Source organism: Carassius auratus, chromosome 34, assembly GCF_003368295.1.
Source record: "Carassius auratus strain Wakin chromosome 34, ASM336829v1, whole genome shotgun sequence".
NCBI classification, from domain to species: domain Eukaryota; kingdom Metazoa; phylum Chordata; class Actinopteri; order Cypriniformes; family Cyprinidae; genus Carassius; species Carassius auratus.
Window position 1 is genome coordinate 12,790,852 of NC_039276.1, and position 12,918 is coordinate 12,803,769.

At 46.0% G+C, this 12,918-nt stretch overlaps 1 protein-coding gene across 11 annotated transcripts in view; it reads left to right on the forward strand.

Moving 5' to 3' along the window:
- The window catches only part of stxbp5l (syntaxin binding protein 5L), a 164,593-nt gene that overhangs the window by 88,099 nt on the left and 63,576 nt on the right, over window positions 1-12,918 (forward strand). The window lies entirely within an intron of this gene.

The window sequence follows — 12,918 nt, forward strand, 5'->3', positions numbered from 1 at the left end:
TTTTTTATTTTTTACATTTATGCATTTAGCATAAACCAAAGAGCCAAAAGTATGCAAAGTATGCAATTCCAGGTTTATTAGGCCCTTTTTTATTTTAAATTTGCAATTTTGTCAACTATTGCTTTAAAAATAACTTGAATCTTGAGATAGCAGTATGCCTCTTTAGAAATAATAATACAAAAAAAAAAATTCTCCATGTCACAGTACATCAGAAGTCTTTCAGATCATTGTATAGTTCTCATTGCTATGGAAAAGTGAAGTCTAGGTTCTTTGAAACACCAGTACATGTTTTCCAAAGAACCACAGAAGTGCATTAAGACACTTTTTTTTTTTTTTTTCATTTCTTATTTTAAGAGTCACGATATATCTAAAGACTTTGATCCGATGTGTGTAAATTAAACACGTCACAAAGTCCACAAAGACAACAAATGCAAACCACATCCTGGCTGAAGTATAAACTAGGTATCACATTTTAACATTTCAAAACCCAGAAGATCCATTTTATCTGTCTGTCTACAGTTACACATGTACACACACTGAAACACACACACAACCATTGGTTTGCACACATCTACAGTATGGCACTCTTCATGAATAAATGTGTAAGTCAACACCAACACCTCACTCCCATGACTGATAATCTGACGGAAAAAAAATAGCTTGTGCATGTCAATCAAGTCTCCTTCTACACAAGAGGATCTTGGTGGCATCCCAGCTGACAGACATTAACATTAGTAGTGAATAACCGTTGATGCATTTCTGAAGGACATGTAGATCCCCTTTCACCTACTTGCAAGCCACTACAAGTCCTTTACCCACAATCCCTTAACCTCCTCAATTAGCTCAGTGACACATTGAATGTGTGCTATATCTGTATTTTTCAAATGAGAGAACTTGATCCTATAGTGTTTGATTATTCTGAAGTGCTATTTAAAGGTGCTTGATGGTAAATGCACCATTTTCTGGCTTTTATTGAAGCTTTTATATACTTCTGCACAGAAGTGGTTTAATCATGTGAATTAGTACATGTTGCTGCGGTTAAAGGGACTATTCTGGGTTATTTAATCAATGAGGTATTGTGAATATGGTGAATATGATTAAAAGTCTTTGTTAGTATGGTAAAATTACCATATTCAAGTACTATATTCATTTTTTTTTTTTTTTTTTTTTTGTATTTCATATGAAATACAATTTCAGTTTTCATACTCTAATGCAAAGTATGTGAATGGAGCGGAGTGGGAGTGGAAGGGGACTGGGGAGCAGTGTTGCATGTTTTTGCCTGGAGAAATAAATGTGTGTGTGTGTGTGTGTGTGTGTGTGTGTGTGTGTGTGTGTGTGTGTGTGTGTGTGTGTGTGTGTGTGTGTGTGTGTGTATGTGTGTGTGCGCACGCGTGTGTTTATAAAGCATTGGTGTTTTCTCTCACTCCAAGATAACTATAATATCTAATATTCCACAATACATGTGTCAGACACAGCTTTAATAGACTATTAGCAGTCAGAATGAAAATTTAAGATGAGATTTAGAGATGTGATATGTACTATTGTATTTTATTACTTCTTGCAGTCAGAACTATATACAGATTTCTATCTATCTATCTATCTATCTATCTATCTATCTATCTATCTATCTATCTATCTATATATATATATATATATATATATATATATATATATATATATATATAAATATATATATATGCATTTTGATTGATTTGAGTAAAAATGTGTTCCCTTTCAGTCGGTCACTCTCGACGCCACGTCGGATGACCGACGAATATGGGATATCGCTTCGATAGACCAATCTACTTCGAGTGTAAACTAAACGAGCCAATGCACATTGGCATGCAATTATTGCATCCAGCTGCCGCTGATCACTGCGTGAGTATAAGAGGGCAGCAGGTGCAATGCATACCAGCTTTTCGCTTCGGAGCCGAGCGTTAGTATCGCTCTGCTCAACTGTGTCTGCTGTAAACTACGGGTTCAGCACGCTCTCGGAAGCTTCGTGTGTTGGCGAGACGGCGCTTCAGCGGCGGTCGTTCCTGTGTCGAGTGGATTTGCACACTTCAGGTTGCACTACCCCTGTCCCCAGATAGCAAACATATCCGGGCCTCATCTGGGCCAACTATGGCACATCTGGCTCAGTTCTGGCAGCGGCAGAGGTTATATGGGCCATCTCTGGCCCACACACATCAAGCTGGTTATAGTTTGAGTTGTGGCATGCTGTTTATGGGCCAGATCTGGCCCGTGTGCAACAAACCGGCTTTAGTTTGAGTCGTGGCTTGCTGTGTGTGGGCCAGATCTGGCCCGTGTGCGACAAACCGGCTTTATTTTGAGTTGTGGCTTGCTGTGTGTGGGCCAGATCTGGCCCGTGTGTGACAAACCGGTTTTAGGTTGAGTTCTGGCTTGTTGTATGTGGGCCAGATATGGCCTATACCAGGTGACCAGATGTGCCATTTTCTGAAGACACGTCCTGGCAGATCACCTTACTTTACCAGTCAGTGGTTCTAAAACTATTTTGAGAACTGGACGCCCATAATATTTCAGGACACATAATATAAATACATACACACATTTATTTGACCTACACGGACCTGTTATGAAGCTGCAATGTTATTTGATTTTTTTACATTTTTGTACCATGTCCTCTGGTGTGACACCATGTCCTTTGAACTTTTTTGGAACCACTACAAATGTTTTATGCTTTGTTGTGCATTAATATGACACCCCTAAATTATATATATTTTTTTTATTAAAAAGTGCATGTTAAGCTACATAATCCTAGAATATTTTGCAAATGTGTCTTGCTTCCCACTAATGACAGGTTAGCTTGGAATAGCAAGGTCATTAATTGACAGAAAAGGCTGAAACGTCCTTTGGTGTGATAAAAAAAAAAAAAAAAGTCCTCCATTGTGACACCTGTACTGTCACACCACAGGACAAAGTTTCTTTAAAAATAATTTTAAAGAATTAAATAATATTTGTTTAACTCCTTTTTTATATACTTTTAAATGCAATAATTACATTCATTAAATTAAGCTCTAATCATCATCATCAAAAAAAAAAAAAATGAATCTTTAGAATATATAAAAATTTCAATTTTTAATAAAAAAGTTACAAAAAATGAACTTTTTTCATGATATTCACATTTCTTCAAGATGCACCTTATACACACACACACGCACACACACACACACACACACACACACATATATATACATATATATATATATATATATATATATATATATATATATATACTCACACACTTACATACATATATGAGTGCTCGTAAAAACAACAATACAAAATCTTCAACTATAAAAGTGCCACTTTGTCCCACTATTATGTGCAGGCCTGGCATTTTGCACTGGGCTATAGAACTACAAAATGAATTTTAAATTAGCAATATCATAATTGAATGACATTTTGAATTATGTAGTGATCTAATTTTATCCACCAAGCAATTGTATGTGAATGTGTGAGACTTATGGTCATGGTTATAGGGAAATAACAAGAAGAACAAAGTGCAGTAAACGGTAAAACTGTTTGCACTACAAACCAGTACGTTCATAATTAAGGCAATACATTAAAAATAACATGGTAAGATACAGAAGTTTGCAACAGTACAGCTGTTTGTACAGCTAATATAGCTGGAATGACAACGAAAGCCAGACACATTAAATCTACAAATGGCCGCGCCCCCACTTACAGAAAAAAATTAAGGGGCATATGTTTATTCATATGTTTATTTATGTGACGTAAGCGTGTGACTTTTAATTCGTGACGTGCTTTCATGGGCGTGCGCGTGGACCGAATGGAGTTGCCATGGAAACGGAGCCCAACACTGCAAATATCACAAGGAAACACCCCGTTTCTCGCTGATTACACTGTTTTCAGGTGAGTTAAGTCCATAAAATCACACAAATATTACTTATAACTGTTGTTGACACTTCTCTTACTTGTATTTGACTCGCTTCTGTTGTTTATTTACTTTATAGGAATGGTTTAATGTCTTCGAAAAAGTCCGTTAGCATTTCTACCGTTTTCAGACGACGTATGGTCAGGTATGATAACTCTATTGTGGTCTTATTTATGAAAGTTTGGGCTTTTAATCAAATCTTCATCTGTAGATGATAGCTTTTGACTGTTTTGTTGGTAATCTTTCAATGGATGATTGGAAATTGCTTAACTTATTTAACCTTAACATTTACACTTTACTGTTTATCGATGACGTCACGTTATCAAGGAGCGCGAAAATTGGCAGAAAACTAAAGTTGTTTTAATCTTTTATGGTAAACATAAAACTGTTCTGCGATTTCAACAGTGACAAAATAATCCTTCTACAACAGAAGGGAGTGTCCAAGATTTTAATATTTCTGAAGGGAGCTGCTGACAGAGATCTAGGAAGCGCTGAAAAGGTTAAGTAACCTATACATTTTTTTCACAACATATATTGCAATGAATCTGTTATTTTATTTATTTATTTTTTGCATTTCACCTGCTCCAGCTTGTTTCCATCTAATAAACCTGGAACTGCAGACTAAATATTGTTGGCTGTGTGTCAAATTGCTTGTTTTGTTCCTAGATTCTCCAGTGCTGATGGCCTGCTGCATCCAGCAGAGTCGGAGTGAACCTACTGTAAGACAACATCTCCAAGATGCTATTGACCATAAGACTAGTACAGTAAGTCAAACCTCAAATATACAGTACACTAGTATTCAAAAGCTAGCTAACAATTTGTAATAATTATCTTCTGCTCACCTCTGTAGTAATTATTTGATTAAAATATGTAAAAAGAGTAATATTGTGAAATATTATTACAATTTAAAATAGCTGTTTTCTATGTGAATACATTATAAACTAATTTATTCCTATGATGCGCAGCTGTATTTTTAGCATCATTCCTACAGTCTTCAGTGTCACGTGGATCCCTCAGAAATGCTGATTTGCTGCTCAAGAAACTTATTATCAGCGTTGAAACAGTTGTGCTGCTTCATTTTTTTTTGTGGAAACCGTTAATTTTCAGGATTCACAGATGAATACAAAGTTCAAAAGACCTGCATTTATTTGAAACAGATGATTTTGAACAATTTGATGCATGTAACACTAACATTCAAATGTTTGGAGTCTATGTAACAACGAATTTCAGCACGTCTGTATTTTAACATTGATCATAATCAGAAATGTTTCTTGAGCAGTAAATCATCATATTAGAATGATTTCTGAAGATGTGTCACTGAAGACTGGAGTAATGATGCTGAAAATTCAGCTTTGATCAAAGGAATAAATGACATTTTAACATAATATTCACATAGAAAAGAGTTGTTTTGAATTGTAATAGTCACAGTGTTACTATTTTACTGTAATTCGATTCAATAAATGGAGCCGTGGTGAGCATAAGAGATTTTTTATAAAGGCATAAAATATCTTACAGTACCCAAACTCTTGAATGGTTGTGTAAATTACAGTTATGATGTTCCTCCCAGTTAAATTTTATTAAAAAGTATTAAATGTTACTCTGGCATATGCAGTCCATTCTATAGAGAATTTGTCTGTTCCCCAAAAACAGACAACAAATAATGTTTATTAAGGGATCTAGAAAAATTATTTCAGTTTAAACCTACTAGATTAAAAATAGTACTCAATGTACTCCATTGATGAAATAGTAAAAAGGGCACATTGCCTGAAATGATATGAACAGCAGCTATGCTAATCTTCCTGTTTCTGCAAATGTCCATCCCAGGGTTATTAGAAACTGCACAGCACAGGACTTGCAGGACTTGTGAGGACTTCAGATGATACCAGTACTCAAAAGACCTTAGATGATGGCAACTATAGATGGACATACAAACTACCGCCACTGCAAAAAAGGTAAGGTTAATTTGAAAGAGCTGTGTCACCGTATCAAGGGCTCCCTTATCAGTTCTGCTTTCAGTACTGGAGAGTAAAAGATACATTATTTTTTGTTTGATGCTTTTTGTTTGATGTTTTTATTAGTACATATACGTTATCTTGCACATTTTATCTCCCCAACAGATTCTAATTTGAAAGAAGTTTATAATGCATGTTCGCTACTCCCAATTCAGAAGACTGAATCAGCCTGTGTATCTGAATGTTTCTCATACTCACTCCTCTCTGCCGTGTCTGAATTTGGGATTTTCCTTAGCTGTCAGTTAAAAACGTAAAAATTAAAACAAAAATAAACATTTGAAATATATCAGTCTGTGTGTAATAAATAAATATAATATACAAGTTTCACTTTTTGAATGGAATTAGTGAAATAAATCTACTTTTTGATGATACTCTAATTATATGACCAGCACCTGTATCATTGCTCTTTTGTTGATTTTGATTGCTTCCATTGTCCTCATTTGTAAGTTGCTTTGGATAAAAGTGTCTGCTAAATGTAAATGTAATGTTAATGTGTATTTAACTATATTTATAAATATTTATCTGTATTTTTTTATTTTGTAACAATGTAAATGTATTTGTTTTATATCTATACATGCAGTTGTATTCATGTATGTATATTTATTTGTCTAATTTTTATATTTTAATAAAGCAGTTTAGACTACATGAGTGTTTTCTTTATTCTGGATGAATTACATATTCTTTTGTGTCTAGAAAGGGTAAATATGGGCCATATCTAACCCAGAAGTCAGCCACAACTGGGACGGATCTGGGCCACATCTCAGAAATGGCGTGGTTGACATCTGGGCCAGGTGTTGCCCATGCCATTTGTGAGATGCGGCATGGATCTGGTACAGTTGTGGCTGACTTCTGTCAGACAAAACTGGGCCAGATCTGGCCCAGATGTCACCCACACCATTTCTGAGATGTGGCCCAGATCTGGTTCAGTTGTGGCTGACATATGTCAGCCAGACTCAGGTTGAGTCATCGCCGTCATTCCGCGCGGTATGTGGGCCAGAAGAATATGGGAGATGTGGGCCAGAACTGGGCCACATGTCATTTGCTATCTGGGTCGTGTTGCAAGCGGCCATCCCCCCTGTGCGCCTCAGCACTGAAAGAGCATTTCCTAAAAGAGCAAATTCTCTCTAAAAGAGCTTCACGGGTGCGTCTTTGTAAAGACGACGGATCGTCCTTATAAGGATGCCGTTTCACCCGTGCGTTTCTGGGTGCGGTCGTTACCTGGCACCGGGTGATGGTCACGATCGCTGCCTCACGTGTCTGGGCGTCGAGCACGCTGAGGTGGCTTTCGTGGATGAGTCATGTTCTCACTGCGGGAATATGACCATCTCGGAGCTGCAAACCAGGCTCCGCTACCTTCAGGGGGGCGGAGTCCCGTTGCCGCGGCCGCGATCTGGGGCTCGTTCTGGCGGCCGACAGACGAGAACCACTTCCGGCAGTAGCGCGAGTGGTTTGAGGATCACAGTGGTGGCAAACCCCGCAGGGAACCAACCCTCTGGGGACCATCACTCCTCTAGCACCTCCGATCCAGTGGAGCAACCCACGGAACGCGCTGGGCCCTCTTCAAGGAGCGTACCAGCGGTATCCAGTGGGACTCCCCCCGACCAGATGTCGATCTCAGCATCGGAGGGAGAGCTGTCGGATCACGGTTCGGTTGCGCTACCGTCCTCTGGGATGGTGACAAAGCCTGATTCGGATCCCGAAGTGGCAGCTATGCTTTCCCGGGCCGCCGAGAGGGTAGGGCTCGAGTGGAATCCCCCACCGCGTCCCGAGCCCTCACGGCTGGATGATTGGTTTCTCGGGGTGGTGCGCGCTGGTTCTCAGCGCCCCACCCCAGTGCCTTTCTTTCCGGAAGTGCATGACGAGCTCACCAAGTCGTGGATGGCACCTTTTACTGCCAGAAACCAGCCGGTGGGCTCCTCCTCCCTCACCACCCTCGAGGGCGGTGCAGCGAAGGGGTATTCAGGAATCCCGTCGGTGGAGCGGGCGGTAGCGATGCAATTGTGTCCTAAGTCCGCCGCCTCCTGGCGTGGAGACCCGGTGCTCCCTTCCCGGGCCTGTAGGCACTCGTCTGGTCTGACCGGCAGTGCCTATGTGGCTTGCGGGGAAGCTGCTTCCGCCTTACACGCTATGGCGTTACTGCAGGTGCACAAGGCTAAGGCACTGAAAGACCTGCACGAGGGTGGTCACGATCCAGCGCTTCTGGAAGAGCTCCGAACCGCCACTGACCTTGCGCTTCGAGCGACGAAGGTCACCGCGAGTTCGCTGGGTCGTGCGATGTCCACATTAGTGGTCCAGGAGCGCCATCTGTGGCTGGGTCTGGCAGACATGAGGGACACCGACAAGGTCCGGTTTCTCAATGCCCCTGTGTCCCAGACCGGCCTCTTCGGCGACGCAGTCGAGATTTTGGCCCAGCAATTCTCGGCTGCCCAGAAGCAGACTGAGGCGATCCGACACATCCTGCCCCGGCGGGCAGCTGCTGCTATCTCCACCCACCCGCCGGCTGCAGTGCCCCAGCCTGCTCGTCGCCGAGGGCAGCCCCCTGCATCCGCCCCTGCTCACGCGTCGCATCTGCAGCAGCCTCCAAGTGGTGCCGTTGAGCTGGGCACAGGCAGGCTGCCCCTCCCGTCCTGGCCCCCGTCAAACCTGACGGTAAGCAGAAGAGCAAGAGGCCCTGGGACGGGTGACCCAGAGAGAGGTAGCTGCTTTCTGGGGGATGGTGTAGGCACCTCTCCCTCCCCTGGAGGAGGGCCAGGCGGAGAATTTGGAAATCTCGACAGGAGAGTAGTTTCCTCCCTCTCTGGGTCCCAGGAGGGCACGGAGAGTTGCGGACGGCCAAGCACCGGACCTCACTCATCCTCCTCCTTCGCCAGATGGCAGCTGCGGGCGGTTCGAGAGCGTCAACAAAGGCCCTACTCACGCACCCTCTGCCAACCCGTGGAACCAGGTGAGCCCTGCACCCCACACTCGCACCACACTCCGGCCTGCTCACAAGCCGCCCGAGTTGGGCCCCTGTGTTCCACCTCGCTGCCCCACTGCGGGTACGGCTGTGGTTCTGCTGGTCCCGCTTGTACGGTTCTTAGGCGCCTGGTCAGCGCTACCCAGCCCGTCTCGCTGGCTTCTGCGAACCATCAGCCTCGGCTATGCGATTCAGATCGCCCGGCTTCCCCCCAAGCTCTGCGGTGTCCGCTTCACTACAGTGGAAGCGTCCGATGCCCCTGTCTTGCGGAAAGAGATCGCAGTCCTACTGGCGAAGGCCGCGATAGAGCCGGTCCCTCCAGCCGATATGAGGAAGGGGCTTTACAGCCCGTACCTCATTGTACCCAAGAAAAGCGGTGGGTTACGACCGGTCTTGGATCTGCGAGTTTTGAATCGGGCCCTCTATCGGCTACAGTTCAAAATGTTGACACAGAAACGCATTTTCAGGTGCGTCCGTCCCCAAGATTGGTTTGCAGCGATCGACCTGAAGGACGTGTACTTTCATGTGTCCATATTTCCGCGCCACAGACCTTTTCTGCGGCTTGCGTTCGAAGGACTAGCATATCAGTACAAGGTCCTGCCCTTCCGGCTGTCCCAGTCTCCCTGTGTCTTCACGGAAGTCACGGAGGCAGCTCTCGTTCCTCTCAGAGAGCAGAGTGTTCGCATTCTCAATTGGCTGATACTAGCACAGTCTCGAGATCAGTTGTGCGAGCACAGGGATGTGGTGCTCCGGCACCTGAGCCTGTTGGGCCTTCAGGTCAGCTGGGAAAAGAGCAAACTCTCACCATTGCAGAGGATCTCTTTTCTCGGTATGGAGTTGGATTCGGTCGAACAGACAGCACGCCTCACAGAGGAACGTGCGCGGTCGGTGCCAGCCTGCTTGAATACGTCCAAGAGCAGGACGGCGGTCCCACTGAAACTCTTTCAGAGGCTCCTGGGGCATATGGTGGCCACAGCGGCACTTACACCGCTCGGCCTATCACATATGAGACCGCTCCGGCACTGGCTTTATGGCCGAGTCCCGAGGTGGGCGTGGAAGCGCGGCACTCACCGGGTCCAAGTTACACCGGCCTGTCGCCAAACCCTCACTCCGTGGTCAGATCTGGCATTCCTATGGGCAGGGGTGCCCCTAGAGCAGATCTCCAGGCATGCTGTGGTTTACACGCATGCCTCCACCACCGCCGGGGGGGCCACGTACAACGGGCATGCAGTCTCAGGGGTTTGGACGGGCCCGCAGCTGCAGTGGCACATCAATTGCCTAGAGTTGTTAGCAACGCACCTTGCCTTGAACCGTCTCAAAGGTCTCTTACGAGGCAAGCCTGTGCTGGTCCGATTGGACAACACTGCGACTGTTGCGTACATCAACCACCAAGGTGGTCTGCGCTCTCGTCGCATCTTGCAACTCGCCCGCCACCTCCTCCTTTGGAGTCAGAAGGTTCTGAGGTCACTTCGTGCTGTTCACATTCCAGGCCTGCTCAGTCGTACAGCCGACGAGCTGTCTTGAGCAATGCTCCCGGGAGAATGGCGACTCCATCCCCTGACGGTCCAGCTGATTTGGAGGCGGTTCAGAGCCGCTCAGGTAGACCTGTTTGCTGCTCCAGAGACCTCTCACTGCCAGGCTTTCTACTCCCTGACCGAGGGAACTCTCGGCACGGACGCACTGGCACACAGCTGGCCGCGGGACCTACGCAAGTATGCGTTTCCCCCAGTGAGCCTTCTCGCACAGACGTTGTGCAAAGTCCAGGAGGACGAGGAGCAAGTCTTACTAGTAGCGCCATATTGGCCTACTCGGACCTGGTTCCCCGAACTAGTGCTCCTCTCGACAGCTCCTCCTTGGCTGGTTCCTCTGAGGAGGGATTTACTGACTCAGAGACGGGGCACCATTTGGCACCCGCGTCCAGACCTTTGGAAACTCCATGTTTGGTCCCTGGACGGGACGCGGAGGTTCTAGGTGACCTACCCCAAGAGGTAGTTAACACCATCACTTCGGCAAGAGCACCGTCTACGAGACACGCCTATGCCTTGAAGTGGAACCTGTTCGTTGAGTGGTGTTCTTCTCGCCGAGAAGACCCCCGAAGATGCCCGATTGCGGCCGTGCTATCCTTTTTGCAGCAAGGGTTGGAGCGAAGGCTGTCTCCCTCCACCCTCAAAGTCCAGGTTGCCGCTATTGCTGCGTACCATGACCCTGTGAATGGGAAGTCTTTGGGTAAGCATGACCTCATCATCAGGTTCCTTAGAGGGGCCAGGAGGTTAAATCCATCCCGGCCCCCCTGTATACCCTCTTGGGACCTGTCTCTAGTGCTTAAATCACTACAGCAGGCCCCATTCGAGCCTTTGCATTCAGTTGAGCTAAAGTTTCTTTCATTGAAAACTGTGCTCCTGCTTGCACTGGCCTCCATCAAGAGGGTAGGGGACCTGCATGCATTTTCGGTCAACGATTCGTGCCTAGAGTTCGGGCCGGCTGACTCCCAGGTAATCCTGAGGCCCCGGCCTGGCTACGTGCCCAAGGTTCCCACTACACCCTTCAAAGACCAAGTGGTGAACCTGCAAGCGCTGCCCCTGGAGGAGGCAGACCCAGCCCTGGCTTTGCTTTGTCCTGTTCGAGCATTAAGGTGCTACGTGGACCGGACGCAAAGCTTCAGGACCTCAGACCAGCTCTTTGTCTGTTACGGAGGCCGGCAGAAGGGGAATGCCGTCTCTAAGCAGAGGATGGCCCACTGGATTGTGGATGCCATAACCCTGGCTTATCAGGCTCAGGATGTGCCCTGCCCGTTCAGGCTTCGAGCTCACTCAACTAGAAGTGTTGCATCCTCCTGGGCGCTGGCTCATGGCGCCTCGCTGACAGATATTTGTAGAGCTGCGGGCTGGGCGACCCCTAACACGTTCGCTAGGTTCTATAGCCTTCGTGTAGAGCCGGTATCCTCCTGTGTTCTCACCTCAAACGGGTAGTGGCACTGAGAGGCCCCGGTTAGTGTCGGCTTGCTAAAACTGCTCCAGAGTGTCCGAACTGTAGACCCTGTTGAGTTCCTCCATCACCCTAGGCAGCTGGACGCGGCGGAACGTCCGGCGCCAGGCCTTCATGATGAATCCGTGAGAACCATGGAAGGCTGGGCTCCATATTGAGACCTAAGCGGTACTCGTATGTGTATAGTCCACGGTATAGCCTTAGAGCCCGTGTTTCCCCGGCAGACTTCTGCCTTCCCAAGAGGGTTTTAATCACCTCAAATTTCTCCGTATACTCCTAAACGGATGCTATATGTGTATTTGCCTCCGAGACCTCCTTCGGGAAGGATGGGGCTTCCGCAGCGTCCCGGCTCCAAGCGGACCGGGTACGTTTTCCCAGTGTTATCCAATCTCACCCAGTGAGGTAGTGCTCTGACAATGGTGAGTGGAGCTACTTGTTCTGAGCCCCGGCCTACACCTAATAGGGGCGCAGGCGGCTCGCACAGGGCACTGGAAGGGGCAGCACCCATGGCGCTTTGATAGGGATCCCATATTCGTCGGTCATCCGACGTGGCGTCGAGAGTGACCGACTGAAAGGGAACGTCTCGGTTACGTATGGTAACCCTCGTTCCCTGAAGGAGGGAACGGAGACGCCACGTCCCGTCGCCATGGTTGCTGTACCGCCGCTGAGCTGCCGGGTTCCCGGCTCGGCTCCTCAGCGAAAAACTGGTATGCATTGCACCTGCTGCCCTCTTATACTCACGCAGTGATCAGCGGCAGCTGGATGCAATAATTGCATGCCAATGTGCATTGGCTCGTTTAGTTTACACTCGAAGTAGATTGGTCTATCGAAGCGATATCCCATATTCGTCGGTCATCCGACGTGGCGTCTCCGTTCCCTCCTTCAGGGAACGAGGGTTACCATACGTAACCGAGACGTTTTCTTTAACAAAAATAGGGCAAGATTAAGACCACTATTTTCTGCAGTAATGTATATATATATATATATATATATATATATATATATATATATATATATATATATATATATAATCAAAGTTTTGATTT